Source organism: Silene latifolia, chromosome 8 (genome assembly GCF_048544455.1).
Source record: "Silene latifolia isolate original U9 population chromosome 8, ASM4854445v1, whole genome shotgun sequence".
Taxonomy (NCBI): domain Eukaryota; kingdom Viridiplantae; phylum Streptophyta; class Magnoliopsida; order Caryophyllales; family Caryophyllaceae; genus Silene; species Silene latifolia.
In genome coordinates this window covers 20,781,820-20,795,087 of record NC_133533.1, presented here as the reverse complement: position 1 = coordinate 20,795,087, position 13,268 = coordinate 20,781,820, and the positions used below count along the sequence as shown (strand labels likewise).

The 13,268-nt window shown below is 36.5% G+C and overlaps 1 long non-coding RNA gene across 1 annotated transcript; it reads left to right on the top strand.

Moving 5' to 3' along the window:
• The first annotated feature begins 4,680 nt into the window (after window positions 1–4,680).
• Window positions 4,681–7,395, top strand: LOC141596564 (uncharacterized). The gene is made up of 3 exons (XR_012522508.1): window positions 4,681–4,789; window positions 6,980–7,047; window positions 7,153–7,395. It is a non-coding gene; the product is annotated as an uncharacterized LOC141596564 (long non-coding RNA).
• The last annotated feature ends 5,873 nt before the right edge of the window (window positions 7,396–13,268 follow it).

Sequence of the window (13,268 nt, the reverse complement as noted above, 5' to 3'; positions counted from 1 at the left end):
ATATTATCCAATGTGCCGAAAATTGGAGGAGAATTGAGCTAAATATTGTGTTTATATTATAAGTGGAAAACACAATAATTACATGCTTTAGTAGCCATGCAACCCTAGTTTGCATTGTGAAAGCAAACAAGGGCATGCATTGGGTCTTTTTCTTCCCCCCTTCTTCCCTCTTACACGGTTGGACAAAAAGAAAAGGCAAAGGGTTTTGTCTTTTATTTCTGCTATACACTACATGCAATAGTGGGTAAGACATTCATTCATTCCAACTTCTAAAAAGGATTAAGTTTTAGAAAGATAAAAATCCTCAAAAAAATTCCTCTCCTCTAACCGGTTTTAGAGAGCAAAATACCAAATTATTTTTGGGTCATTTTTCACAAGATTAATATTCTACTAGCTCATATAATATTAATTTGATTAAGAGTAAGCTTTGGGTATTATTCCTAAGGAGAGATCCCACACTTGGATCTTGTTTCTTCCATTAGAGGAAAGCTCAAGAACAAAAGAAAAGGAGATTTCTTTTGTGCCCATTAGAACCGAAATCACAATGTAAGGATGATTTCTTCTTTATTTTATCATTTGTTTGCATGCATAAAATCCATATTTAATTTTATGATAAATTAATTTTAACATATATGAGTATGTTAGTATGTATATAGATCTACATTTCTTTCAAGAGTGTCCTCTACCTTGACGCTTCGGAACATGCATGAGATGGCATATACTCAGGGCATTGGGACCGCGGGACCGCATCCAGTTTGGTGGAGGGGAGTCGAGGATTACAGCGGGGTTTTCCACTGCTACGAGGTGGATGTGTCCACATGGGGAGCACCTCAGTCCTACCCTTACGGCGGCTTGACCCCTTGGTACGTGAGGCCAGATGTTGGAGCCGGTGGTGATGGGGGTGTGGGTACGTCAGGAGCAGGCACATCAGGTGGTGGAGGAGATGAGGATGACGTCATGGATGAGCAGCAGCAGCAGGAGTGATACTCCTTTTTCCTTTTGTATGATTGTGGGTTGTGTTGGATATTCGTTTATTTCGTTCCGTACTTGTCATATTGGATTTGTATTGGTGGCCATAAGGCCGTACTTGCTTTTTCTAGACTTGTTTTGCAGGATTCGTGGTTGGGTTAACATCCCGCCTAGTGATTATGTGATCATATATATTGTGTTAGGGAAGTTTTGAGTAGCTTTTGACCTGAAGCCACTCGATCGAGTACTCCTCACTCGGTCGAGTAGCTGCAGATGTGACAATTTGGGAGCATTATGATCTCGGGCTACTCGATCGAGTAGCTAAGATACTCGATCGATTAGGGCCAGCTCGATCGAGTAGCTCTGTTACAGGCACTTTTCGAAAATTAATTTGTTTGAATGCTTTTATTTTTGTATAATTCGATATTTATCATGGCTATTGAAGATTAGTAACATGTTTGGGTCGGCTTCTAAGTTATGGTTGGGTTCGTGCTCGAGCTATAAATGATGTTTTGTGAAAAATATTAATTAGTTCTTAATGCATTCATTTTAGTTCCTCAACGTCTACTAACAAGCCTCACTTGTTTATTACCGAAAAGATTTGTTACTTACTTCATGGACTTCCCATAGTAAGCTTTGCATGTCCTTCATGGCTGTTGATAATCGTTCTCATAAAAGTAGCAGGTGTATATAAGTTAAGGTTAGTCGTGATTAGTGAGTAATGTCGATAAGGTGCAATATGTGTCAGGTTAAGTGAGTAAGTTGTTTGATGGTGAACTTCGGGGACGAAGTTCCTTTTTAGAGGGGAAGAGTAATGTCGCAAAAGAAAAACGCCGAAGTCATAACAATTTTGCCGTATGTTTGTAACGTTTTATATTGTCTCTGTTATATTTCAAGTGCGAGTTTATAAATGTTTTAATAATTTTGTTGAGGAAATTGTATATTTAAGTAAAAGATGAGTAATTTACATGTTATAATGAGAAGGTGGTCATGATGAGAAGACAATGCCATGAATAGTAGCAAGGTTATCCTTGCTAGTTTTGCGTTATGTGACTATGAATCACACATGGTTGAATCTGTGATAGGATCGTTTGTTGCATGTGGTGTGTTCGGTAGCTCAAGTAGTGATTTTCAGATGTTTGAATATGTGGTGTGTTTGGACGGTTGATGATGATGACTTAGTGGGATAATGCTTTTAGAGAGTTGTGGACCTGTGACGGGTAAACGGTGATGTCGACCTTGGTGTCTTGTCGTGTGGTTTTGGGGGAGGGTGAGTTGAACTTCGAGGACGAAGTTCTTTTTAAGGGGGGGAAGACTGTAATACCCGTCCCTTTTAGGGACCCGTTGACCAACGTTGACCGACCTTGGGGGCATGTGATAGCCTTTAGGAATGCGTGCACGAGTTGCCTTGTGTCATGTTTGGCTTTGGGGATGAGTGGTACTTGATAGATTTAAGGCTACTCGATCGAGTAGCTTTGGTACTCGATCGAGTAGGGGCCACTCGATCGAGTAAGTTAGTTACTCGATCGAGTAGCGTCTTTACAGCGAGGGTTTATAATCGTGTTTTGTTAGAATCGCAAATCATTTACGCCTCTTTCCTTCAGACCTAGATGTCGCCTCCCTCCTTTCCCTTCACCATCATTCCTTCCATGGGAGCCTTTGAGGATGCTAGTGCCTTGAGGATGAGTTGATTGAGTCGGGTAGCTGTCTTAACGCCGATATTCTATGCGTAGGTATGTCATCATCATCATCATCTTTGTCATTGTTGTTCCTTGTGGGATTATGGTGGTAGTAATAGGCTGTTATGAGGTTTGTATAGGGGTTGCTTGCTTGGTTGATGTCATGTGACTGATCAAGGAATTGCTGCAGTTGGCTAAAGGTAGGTTCGCCTACTCAGTTTCTGTTGGTTGTCTAGTGTGACGGTTGTTGTATTGTTGTGTCCGTATGGCTGATTGTGTGTGGTAATTGGTTGGTGTGCGCGGTTTTATTGGTTGTTGTTGTGGTGCAGCTGTTTGTGATTGATTGTCTATGGTTCTCGAGGTGCGTCCTCGGCTGAGTGAAGTCACTTGTGGGAGTGGCTTCACGCCCTAGTTTCGCCCTCCGTGGAACCCGCCACGGGAGGGGATGTGCACATTAATGGGATAGGGTTATCGCTCAGTATGATGAGCGGGGCTTAGGTGGGAACGGCTGCGGTCCCCCACTGGAAGGGCTGGTCCAGTGGACAGTCGGTGATGGTGATTGGTTGTAGGGGTTGTGGTTTGTACATATGTTGTTGTTTCTGCATTGTTTTATCAGTGGTTGTTATACTTTTTCAGTTACTGACCTTGTGTGGTTTGTCTTTTGTTTGTTTTGTTGTGTCTGCCGTGATCCATTATGGTGAGCAGTCGGTTTAGTAGGTGATGTCTTGGATGGTAGCTGGAGTCTTGGCGGGATGAGTCTTCACGAGTAATGTCAGAAGTAGTTTATATAGTTTTGACGAGATGTACCTTTTGTATTCGTAGTTTAGTTATACACTTGTAAAATATTTATGAATGTTCTTTTATCGACCTTTGGTGATTACTTCCCTCGGGCAACCGAGATGGTGAGGCCCTTATATGTTAGGGAAGGTCTTGTTAAAGCTCATTGGTATATGGGGGAGTCATACCAACCCTAAAAGTGATCCATATCATATCAATCAGCTACTCCCTCCGTCCCGGTCATTTTTTGTCCTTTGGTTTTGGCACAAAGACCAAGGAAAGAGGAGAGGGTCAATTAGTAAATGACATATGGACCAAATTGAGTGTGAATGGCCAAATTGTCCATCAAATGCAATCCTAAAATAGTAAGAATATCAAATGACTGAGATACCCCAAAATAGAAAAGGACAACAAATGACCGGGATAGAAGGAGTAATATATACCCGAAAAAATGAGGGTAAGGCATTAAGGCCCTATCCACGTTAAGAGAGAGAAAGATTAGAGACAAAATCCTCTCAAAAGAATGAAAATTAGAAAAATAGGAAAGTGATTTGGCTGAAAACTCATAAGCCCGTCTCTTTTTCTATCAACTTCTTTATCTTCTTCTATCTATTTTATAGATCCTTTTTGGCTTTCCTTTGTAGCATTTTAATGGTAAAAAGCTCAGTTTAATTCCCTATCTTTCACCTTCTCTAAGACATGACATTAATTTGCTCTTCATTTTAAGCCTAGGAGAGCTTATTTTAGTCAAATGTCTAGATCTGAGAAGGTTGAAATCATGGATTTAACTAACAATATTTTTTAGTATTTTAACCATCGCAGTTTGATAATAACACTTTGTTGTTTTCGGAGATGGTAAACCTATGATAAATGTTTTGGGAGTATTTGATTACGTGAGTGCTTCTCTAATCTCTGGCTAACATCTGAATTTTCAGCATCTTTACTCAAATTTTGGAAATGATATGGCTGTGTTACGACTCGTTATGAATTTGTGCGTTGGGTTGAGTTTGTGGTATTAGTTTTCCTCTTCTTGGGTTTTCAAAGTGTCTGACTCTTTTTATGAGTCTTTTCTTTGTACCCTCTTTCTTGTTGTGGATATTTTGAAAATCTCTCCAATTTTCTTTTTCCACTTTTTATCCGCAAAGATGTTATATAAGTTGATCCGATATTAACCTAATTTCATTTTCTTATAAAAAAAAATAAAATAAAAAAAAAAATCCACCAATTCCGAAAAAGACCACCGACACACATATGCATATAAATACTGAGATTGTGCACAATTTAACCGAAAACGTGTCTCACCTCTTTCTTTTCTTCCTGCGGAATCTCTCTACAACATTCTAGAAGAATACTTGAATCATCTGGTAAATTTCGAATTTGCAAAGCTGTTGTTAATTAATTATATTATAAGATTTGAGATTTGAAGTTCAATATTTAGTTTTGTTGTTGATCTTGTATCTATTTATTTATTTACCCTTTAATCTTTCAATCATCACCTTTAGATAACAATTCGGTGGTGTGTTTTCGTTCATGTTTCGTTATTTATTGATCGATTCAGTAAATTTTTTAAGAACTCAATCTGATTAATTTACACAATTACACCCCAATCAACACCCACTACCCCGTTTAACCAATTATTGCTTTTGATTTGGTTGATTATTTCTGCTTGTTATGTTTATTTACTCAAGTTTGGTGCTTTATTATCGTTTCGTTCGTGTTTTGTTTTCTTTTGGTGTTTACTGTCATGATCTTTTGATTTTAATCAAAGCGGTTACTCCCTCCGTTTTGTTTAATTTTGATTTCCTTATTGTTGCTGTTTTTTTGAGGTATTTTAATCAAACCTGATTCCTCATGTGATATCAAGGTTTTGTTTTGTTGTTTACTGTCATGATCTTTTGATTTGAATCAAAGCGATTACTCCTTCCGTTTTGTTTAATTTTGATTTCCTTATTGTTGCTGTTTTTTAGAGGTATTTAAATCAAGTCTGATTCATCATGTGATATAAGCTTTAAATTCTTGTTTTGTTTTGTTGTTTACTGTCATGATCTTTTGATTTGAATCAAAGCTATTACTCCCTCCAGTTCGTTTAATTTTGATTTCCTTATTGTTATTGTTTTTTAGAGGTATTCTAATCAAGTCTGATTCCTCGTGTGATATCAAGGGTTTAAATTCTTGTTTTGTTTTGTTGTTTACTGTCATGATCTTTGATTTCCTTCCTTTTATTGTTGCTGTTTTTTAGTGGTATTTTAATCAAACCTGATTCCTCATGTGATATCAAGGTTTTGTTTTGTTGTTTACTGTCATGATCTTTTGATTTGAATCAAAGCGATTACTCCTTCCGTTTTGTTTAATTTTGATTTCCTTATTGTTGCTGTTTTTTAGAGGTATTTAAATCAAGTCTGATTCATCATGTGATATAAGCTTTAAATTCTTGTTTTGTTTTGTTGTTTACTGTCATGATCTTTTGATTTGAATCAAAGCTATTACTCCCTCCAGTTCGTTTAATTTTGATTTCCTTATTGTTATTGTTTTTTAGAGGTATTCTAATCAAGTCTGATTCCTCGTGTGATATCAAGGGTTTAAATTCTTGTTTTGTTTTGTTGTTTACTGTCATGATCTTTGATTTCCTTCCTTTTATTGTTGCTGTTTTTTAGTGGTATTTTAATCAAACCTGATTCCTCATGTGATATCAAGGTTTTGTTTTGTTGTTTACTGTCATGATCGTTTGATTTGAATCAAAGCGATTACTCCTTCCGTTTTGTTTAATTTTGATTTCCTTGTTGTTGCTGTTTTTTAGAGGGATTTAAATCAAGTCTGATTCCTCATGTGATATCAAGGTTTAAATTCTTGTTTTGTTTTGTTGTTTAATGTCATGATCTTTTGATTTGAATCAAAGCGATTAATCCCTCCATTTCGTTTAATTTTGAGTTCCTTATTGTTATTCTTTTTTAAAGATATTCTAATCAAGTCTGATTCCTCATGTGATATCAAGGTTTAAATTCTAGTTTTGTTTTGTTGTTTACTGTCATGATCTTTTGATTTGAATCAAAGCGATTACTCCCTCCGTTTCGTTTAATTTTGATTTCCTTAGTGGTGTTGTTTTTTAGAGGTATTCTAATCCAGTCTGATTCCTCATGTGATATCAAGGTTTAAATTGTTTTGTTTTGTTGTTTAGTGTCATGATCTTTTGATTTGACTCAAAACGATTACCCCTTCCGTCGTTTTGTTTAATTTTGATTCCTCATGTGATATCAAGGTTTAAATTCCCATGACTTATTATACAAGGGTGTAGGATGGTTCACAAATCTAAATGTCATACGTTTTCCGAAATAGGGGTTGATCATAATTTTGAGATAAATAGTCTGTTAAAGTGGAGTATTATAGTGGTTGAACATAGTTTTGAATTCTTTAACTTATCCGTCTAAACTTGTCTTGAATTATTTTGAGCCAAGTTTATTCCCCTACTTGTATCGCATGATTATTTTTCTTTTAGGAGAGCCTGTTTTTGTTGATTGTTTCTCTCTCAATAATTCGTTTGGTTTGGATGCATTCAGCTCAACATGACGTACGCCGACCGAGTCGTTGTTTGTGCATTGATAGCGTTTGTTGGGCTCAAGATTAAGTGAGTATCACTTTTTGTCTATTATCCATCGTCTTTAGACTTGTGATAGTACTCCTTGATTCTTTTTATCTTTAGTACTGAGTGATAGTATTTTGAATTTTGCAGCGCGTACGTTATGTCTGTCCGTGACCTTCCCCCTTGTAAGCTGGCTCCCAAATCAAACTCAAAAAAAGGAGAAGGCAGCTTTTAATTGGTTGAAAAGTTAAATTATTAGTTATGTGACTCACTCAGTTGTTTGTTAACCCTTGGATTGTATTAAAGGTGTGTTTCATCTTTTTTATGTATTAACACTTGGAAGTCAGTTATGGCCTTTACCCTTGGATTATATTAATGGGGTTTTTATGTGTGTCTTCATGTTTATATAGCCAAGAAAAAATTGGAGAGTTATTATGTGATAATTTGATATCATTGCCAGTTAGTATGAGGGGCCTAATTTCTGACGTCATTGAACCTTGTTAAGTTGGTAATCATTTAACGTTGTTAATGGGCCTTGTTAACGTGGTATGCTGAAACTGTACTTTTCATCGAAACAAGCGCACACATTTCCCTCTATAACTATATTCGTTACGCCTTGCTGTCCTTATCCGCTAAGGCGCTAAGTTGTACACTTGATCAATGTAAACATTATACACAAAAATGCTAATGATACACAAGTATTAGCTATAATTATCTCTTCATAAAAATGATAAAGAATATTTATGGAATCTTTTTTCCCTCTAAAAAACATCTTTGTAAATAAAGAAGTTATAGATAATTTAATTAAATTTATTAAACAAGGAGATTATTAATTATAATACTCCCTCCTATCCACTCTTTTGTTCCCTATTTTCTAAAATGGATTATTCAGGTTTTCTTCCCCTTTCCTTTTTGAGAAAGTTTTTATTAATATTATACTTCTACCTCTCTCTACTCATCAAACCCCACCATATCCTTTATTAATATTTAATTCTAATTATTCATACCTCTCTCCAATAACAAAACCCCACTCATCTCCTTTATTAATATTTAATTCTAATTATTCATACCTCTCTCCAATTACCAAACCCCACTCATATTTTTATCAATATTATACTCTCCACCCTTAATCTCCGTGCCCACTTCAAAGAGGAACAAAAGAGTGGATGAGAGGGAGTATATTTTATTATATTTCTTTTTATTAAAATTAATCTTTTTATCAACTTATAAAATTGTTCCTAAAGCCTAAATTATAATATTTTAATTAAAGTATTTAGAACTGTGGTATAATAACACAAAAAATTGACCTTTGTAAAAAAAAAAACACAAAAAATTGAGAAAATTTAGAATTTGGAAATTGAGAAAATTTATAAATCCAATTTATAAATTGGATAACACAGAAAATTGAGAAAATTTATAAATTTGAATCATTAGATTTGTGGTATAATAACTACTTTAAAAAAAAAATACATTTTAGCACATTTACTCAATTCTCTTGGATTAATTTTCAGTTTTAAATTTTTTTCCTCGAAAGAAAATACAATAACGATAAAAATGAACAATTAATGAGATAAATAACTATTATTTTACAGTTCACTTTTACTCAGTATTCTTGAATAATTTTACAATTCAATTTTTTTATCTCATATCAAAATATAATGACGTGAAATATGAAAAATTAACGAGGGGTTAATTTAGCATGATTAAGTAATATAAAAATAAAAATTCTATAAATACCACACATTCATTGCGCGGTTCAAAACTAGTTACGAGTATAAAATTAAATTATTTTCTAAAAGTTAAATTGATTAGGTACTTATTTCAAATTATATTTGAGTTTCGTGTAAACAGGAAAGTACTTGAAACATGCATTATTTTATCAAAACTAGGAGTTCTAATTTACTTTATCGACGCTAACTAAGCGTTACTAAATGACTTACACAACGCACTGATAAATTGTTGAAAGATATTGTTAATAACAGGCAACACCTGCGCATGCCTTTATCTCGAAGGGCCGTCGTCAACGAAGACAATTGAAATTTAATTTTGAAATCACGAAATAACAAGTTCAAAGCGCAGATTTGAGCAGCGATTTTCAATGCTCACCACGACTTCGTTTCTCAACGATTTTTCAATCCAAAAGATGTTTTGGACACTATAAAGATCGTAGATTAAAATTTTATAAGTGATCAAGACTCGCTTTAAGTAATTGGGCACAAAAAATGAAGGAGAAAGGGACTGGTCTGCACAAGAATTAACGCGAAAATAGAGTGTTTGCACACTCTGTTTTTCGTGTTGATTCGAGGGCTTCCTAGGGTTTTGTTTTGCTTGAGTGTTGTGTTTTAATGGTACTAGGATGTGGGGAGAGCTTAGAGGAGTCGAAGTGTGGAATATATGAGATATATATAGAGAGGAAAGTAGGGTTTAGAAGAGAAACAATCAGTCGGGCTCCTCTATTTCGCTGCTGTTGTCCAGCAACTTTCGTGAGCTTGTGTAGGGTTTATGAGGGATTTTTATTGGTGGTTAAGCTAGGATAATATGGGTAAGATACTAGGGTATGGGTTAGGGTTAAGGGGCACGAGTTTAGCAGGTGTTTGAAGCGGGTTTTGGACTCGGATTTGAGTTGAACGAAAACAGGGGGAAGTGGGCTGTTTGTGTCGTGTTTGGTTGTTGTGGGTAATTTGGAGCATGGGTTGGTGGTGATGGGTTGCGGGTTTGGACCAAGTTTGAGTCGGCTTAGAAGGGCTTTCGATGGGCTATGCAAACACGGGCAAGGGATGGAGTTGGGCTGTGTAGGGGGGCTATTTGGGACGTGGGTATGGGGTTTTGAACTGGGGTTGGATGGGAAGCCTAGGTCGGTTAGTGAACTCGAGATTAGTGCCAATTTGTAAAGAAAACGAGCTTAAAAATCGAGCTATAATCGAGCTCCAATACGTGTGATCAAAACGAGTTTTCAACTTTCAAAATCGATCTTTAAAATTAAATAACACATTAAAATAAATGATTTTTTTAAATCAAATACACTCATAAAATGACTTTTCAAATCAAATATTTATTTTATTTTCAATAAAAAAACTTGAGAAAATGAATTCAAATTAAAATAAAATGAATTCACTTTAATAAAACATTAATTTAAATATCATTTAAATTAATAAAAATACTTCGTCGACAACGCTCATTCCACTCGTAAAACGAGCTCCAAATAATGACAATGCCAGCTAGTGAATACATGTCGTCATATCATCGTCAGGTGTTTGTCGGATTTTCTATAAATTTCAATATCAACGGATACGGGTATCTACACATTGTTACATGATTTCAGGCATATTAACTTTGAGTCTACTTATTATATATTGTTCATTGTTCAGGTGTCGTTTAACATAAAAGAGAAGAACTCCAGAAGTGTATTGGTTGGTGGTATAATATTACACAAATAACTTTGGGAGCGTGTTAGGTAAACAACTACTCCAGTACTCTTTCCGCTTTTCTTCTATCTTCCCAATTTCCAAATCCTTCCTCACATAATGGAACATATAAGAAAATGCCTTCTTTTGGAGGTGAAAATAAAATCCGGGTTGAGTGTTCATTGCACCTACTTCTGGTAGGTATTGTGTACGTTGAGTTATTTTTCTTGTTACTCTTAGGTAATTGAGTTTTATGTGTCAATACGGGCTTTTAATAACTATTAAGAGAGAGATTCAATTGTTTAAATCGAGAGAGGGGGGGGGAGGTGTAGTCTCTGCTTGCTTTTGTCGAGATTGAGAGGGAGGATGTGAGAGGGAGATGGGTCAAAGGGTGGGGGAAGGCAGACAACATTAGGCTTAACTCCTGGCCTACTTGCTTGTCATTCTGAACATTATGTTTTGACTTTTTAATCAATGCCAAGATGGTAATCTTCGAGTTATTAAATAGTATTGACTCTTTCTGTGACCATTGTGCTGAAATATGCGATTGCTGATCTTTGTTAGTTCAGTTAATGATTATTGTTATTTGTTGACACTCCGCCAGATAAAGAACAATGGGAATAGCACAAGGACATGAAGAAGAGAAATAGAAAGATAATGAGAACGAGAACGAGAATGAGGAATAGAAGATGAATATCCAATATCTCTAATTTGTTAACGTACTCGTATCATTTACATTTTGCGAGGAACGTTCACAAGAATAGTTTCACAAACAATTACGGAGCGTGACTAAAACTTATAAGTTGTGGTCTATGTAATTATGTATTTGCTCTACATTCTAAAACAAATAGTATTAGTTATTTTGAGGATTTGAATGTAACTACTGATACGTGCATTTTATATAGTCTTTTTAGCCTATTTTATGCACGTATTTCTATGCTTTTATCGTGGTTTTATGCTACGAAATGCCCCGAATATGCTACTTTGGGTTACTTTGTCTTATTTGCAGGAATGAACCCAAAAGTAGTGAAAACAAGCCTAAAACATGTCCCTACGCATGCATTTAGGAGATGGGTTGAGTCGGAGCTTGGAAAGTACTATTTTGAGATGCGCATTGGAGTAAGGAAGTTAGGCGAGCCAAGAGAGCGCTTCAATTTGCTAGTTCCTGCTTGTAAGAGCCATATCTCGAGTTCTACAACAGTTATTAAGATGATTCTAGTTGGAGGTGAAAGATTATCCTCTTAGCTTTCCAACGCCACCAACCACGCCCTATTTGCCCAAGTAACGAAGAAATGGCAGCCGTATGAAGTTCAGTGCGCGAAGCAGGAATTACGCGCTGAGAAGTGTTCGATCGAGAACTATTTCTATTCGATCGAGAGCCCATTTGCTCGATCGAGAGACACTTCTTCTCGATCGAGTGGTTTTAGGATGAATAAGTATTCGATCGACCAGTTCCTTTTATGCTTTTGCTCGATCGAGTGATTTAGTTACTCGATCGAGTGGATATTGTTGACGGGCTGGGCTTTTTAGTTATATTCCGTCATTAGGTTTAACTTTACTCCTAATTTCTTATAAATAGGAGTAAAGGTTGTCATTTGTAATCACCGAGTGATCACGCTACTTCTCTTCTATCACGTTTACTGTTACTTGTCACTTCCTTATTTCCGGATCTTTTAAATTCAGTAATTCTTTCTTCCTTCTCTCCTTTTAATTTAATATTTATTATTCTTATTTCCTTTATGCTTATTCCCCTTATTTCCATGTCTAGCTAATTCCCCATAGTATGTTAGGATTAGGGAAGCCGTGGTAGCGATGTTTTAACTGACTTGAATAGGTTAGACTTGCAATAGGAATTGTATTAGGCAATTTAACTGTTATCCGGTCGAATGAATGCATGCAGGAGACCATAAATCTAGTTAACCCCGACCTAGATCGAAAGATTGGAAGGGAAGGCTTGCTTAATTACAATAGGGTATTGCAGTGAGGGCGAAAGTTAAGCTGTTTACGCTCTAGGGCGGTTTAAGGACCGAAAGGTGACGACCATAGCTCTTCTTATCAATAGTTTAATCGCCTCAGTATTCCCAATAGTATAAGATTTGATAGCTGCCACGGTAGACCGACTCCTAGCATACTCCCTTTCCTCTTGCTGTTAATTTCTCTTTTCATTTCCCCCGCTTTAGTCTTTAGTTAGTTCACAATCAATTCAAACCCCATTTCGTGACACCCCGACAGACCGAGTTAAACGGATAGATAGCAACTTGGCCTCCCCGTGGAGATCGACCCTACTTGCCGCCGACTTCACATTGCAGATAATCTAGGTATTTTATTTTTGGTGTAGAAACGACCGCATCAAATTTTGGCGCCGTTGCTGGGGAGGCGACGCTTTTTATCTGTATTATTTTGTTTGTCCTTTCACCTCAAGGGAAGACTAAGTACCTTGAGGTCAATTCTCATCTTTCTCTTTTAGTGTTGTTTTGATAGGCCTACAGGTTTGTTAAACAAAGCTGCGAGGGAGATTATCGAAGGGAAGGCTTGAGTACCTTCGATCCCTCTTACCAAGATGACATCTGTCTCCCAACTAATTGCTCGGTTTGAAGCCCAGCCGAGAAACCCGCGATTGGGAAAGGAAGAAATCTTGGGGATGTGGTGTTCTTGAGCACAATGCAGCTGTAGTTGTGCCGCCACATCCACCCCATCAATGGCCACCGCAACAAGATCCTCGTGATATACGAAAAAAGAAATCGCGGAGTCAAATCCTTAATTCTAGAATATGATAGACATATGGATGCTCAAGTCACCGAGCCGCATGCAAATTGCTCGGTTAACGACTAGGTTGAATGATCGGCAACCAGAAGAGGTGTA